Source organism: Lepisma saccharinum, chromosome 18 (assembly GCF_977018435.1).
Source record: "Lepisma saccharinum chromosome 18, izLepSacc3.1, whole genome shotgun sequence".
In the NCBI taxonomy this organism is placed as follows: Eukaryota; Metazoa; Arthropoda; class Insecta; order Zygentoma; family Lepismatidae; genus Lepisma; species Lepisma saccharinum.
Genome location: NC_139246.1, coordinates 65,971,456 through 65,974,481, shown reverse-complemented (window position 1 = coordinate 65,974,481; position 3,026 = coordinate 65,971,456).

Sequence of the window (3,026 nt, the reverse complement as noted above, 5' to 3'; positions counted from 1 at the left end):
AAGAAAGGAAAACGACCGGTCAAGTTGTGATTCCCGCGAAAAAAACACGTTGTTGCTCGCAACGCGAGGTGCTTTCGTATTCTTTCAATCAAAGAGCCGTCCTGTCCACTGTGGGGAAGATGTTGATAGTGATGATTGATGACGATCTCCCCAATTTTAGTAGTTGACATTAAATCGCCTCTTGTGCCACGTTGAGTTCATTTTTGGGAAGCAAATTTGACAGACCGTACTGTGACAGGATGATGTCTAGTGCCGAAAATGCCTCAAGTTCAAAAAGGAACTGCTGAATCAAGGTAAGAAAATACACTGCTCTCCATAAATTAAGCAACAAATGGTGATCATCCAATAGAATCAAACACAAGGCCAGAGGGTGTACATATTTTATTTGTAACGAAAGAAACAAGTGTCCCACGCCTTACAGAACAGAAGAAACACAAAACAAGGTACACTCGTGGGCAAAAGAAATGAAATGTATGCATGGAGCATCACAGGTGGTAAACGTTGGAGACGGAAAGTGACCATTATCTGACACTAATAAGGGATATGATCACCGCGCGCAGCAATGCACGCCTCACAACGCCGCCGCATGCTGCCAATAAGGTTGTCCACCAACTCATTGGGTATGAGGGTCCATTGTTGGGAGAGAGACAGTTGAAGGTCTTGGAGTGTTTGTGGAGGGGGCACAAGACCAGCGAGACGTCTCCCCAGAGCATCCCACATGTGTTCAATGGGGTTAGGGTCCGGGGAACGGGATGGCCACACCATGCGTTGAATATGGTGTTCGTCCAAGAACCGATCGACTAGTCCTGCCCTATGGGGACGGGCATTATCATCCTGCAGAATGAAGCCCGGACCTCGTTCTCGTGCGAATAGTTCCACATAACGTGCAAGGACCTCATCCCAATAGCGCTGACCTGTCATGGTGCCACGTGGGAGGATATAGAGGTCAGTACGTCCACCAATAGAAATGCCACCCCATACAAGCACACCTCCACCACCATATCTGTCCCTTTCAACAATATTGGAGGGATGGAAACGAGTTCCTGCCTCTCTCCAGACCAATCGGCGTCGCGAATCACTGTCCAGTGAGAATCTGGACTCATCAGTGAAGAGAACGGACTGCCACTGGTCCAGTGTCCAGTTCACATGTTCTCGTGCCCAACGTAAGCGGGCTGTCTTCTGACGCTGGGTGAGTGGTATACACAACACTGGTCTCCTGGCATACAACCCACCCTCGCGTAGCCGTCTGCGTACTGTACTCGTTGACATAGGCCGTTCTGTGGCAGCAATAGCCGCTGCACGCACTTGGGTAGCTGTTGCGGACCTGTTACGCCGACTTGTCAAACGGATATATCGGTCATCCCTGACCGATGTCACACGCGGTCGACCTCCACTGAAACTCCGCGATGCATTTTGCGTTCTCTGGAACTTGTTCCATATCCTACTGACAACTGAACGATCGACATTGAGCCATCTGGCCACTTCGTCCTGACGCTGCCCTGCTTCTAGTCTACCGATGGCACGCCACCGTAATTCATCAGCCAAATGATGCCTGGTTGCCATATTCGACCCTTTCCGCACACTTGACTCACCTCTGCACTCTCCAGATAGAGACACACACCTCTTCCGTGAAAGCGCGTCTTCGACTCCAATACCTGGTACGCCAGAAATCCGTGCGAGGGCACGATGATCGCACTTTATGACTCACCTGTTTTCCCTAACGCATTCGTTGCTTTCTTTCAGCATGCCCACCACTCTTCTTCTCTTTTCTCCAACTGTTTTCTCTTTTATCTCACATTTTCTTGTTGTTGCTTAATTTCTGGAGGGCAGTGTACATTACTTGCATGAGACGTGCGTAAATAATGTGCTTATTATCGTCTTCTTGTTTTCTAGTGCACAAGAAACTGAGAGAAAGATAAACAATCTCTGTTTATTCCCCGGCTTATCTTTGTTTAGCTTCTGCTAAAACTGGCGGTATATTTGTTGCACAAAGGAGAAAACAATACTCTACATGTCAACAATGTTGGGCAATAATTTGGTGGAAAGGAAGCAATAAAACCAAAAGGCTTGAATTTACTGAAACGAATCTCTCACTCTCTTGTACGTATAACTTTGGCGCTGTCATACTGAGAGAGGAGGGGGGAAGGTGGATCTCTTAACCCAGTGTCAGATAAATGGGACTTTTGGCGTAGAAAAATATGTTCATGCTGGAACAAGAACACGTATTTAATCACTTGTAGAAAATTTATTATACTTCAATGTGTGGATTATCAGTTAAACTAAGAATACGTTTTTCCATGTTAAGGTTGCGAGTGAGCAGCATATGATGGCCTCACCATTCACGAACAGCTGGCACGGAGTGATACGTTACTCGAAGTGAGACGGTTGTTTACAGAAGGTCGGAAGGTTCGTGATTCTTACTTTAGTTCTCTTCAATATAGTGCTCGACAAATTACTGATTCCTTGTTTTACATACACATGTTTTGGTATGTAAATGACATGGCAAGGACTCATCACCCCCATCCCTCCACAGCAGTGTTTTGTGGTTTATAAATGCAGCACGTGTTCCAAAAAACTGAGATTGATTATTTAACACAGTAGGCTGGCACCGCAAGGGAATGTTCTTTAACTAGGTTATATTAAAGCTTTCTAAGATTTTCCACATTAATCATCTCTTTGAGTTCTGTTTCATGTCTTATAAGCATTCTTTTATCTTTAAAAATAATCAATTTCAATTGATTATCATTGTCGATTGGGTGAGTTGCTTGTTATATAAATAATTAATTTGATTGTTGTAAATAATGCTACCATAGAGACAGCAGACAAATATAAATATCTGTCCCTTTGGAGGAAAAATGAGTTCAACGAAGTCATCAAATATCTGAGCTTACAGTGCACAATGAGGGTAAGACAGATGCTAACAACTTGACTCTAATGATGGAAAGACAGAATGATATTGGAAGAAGCACATGACTTGTTTGTAGGTGTGGAGGACTCTGTAACTTCTTTCCAGGCAAAAATATAAT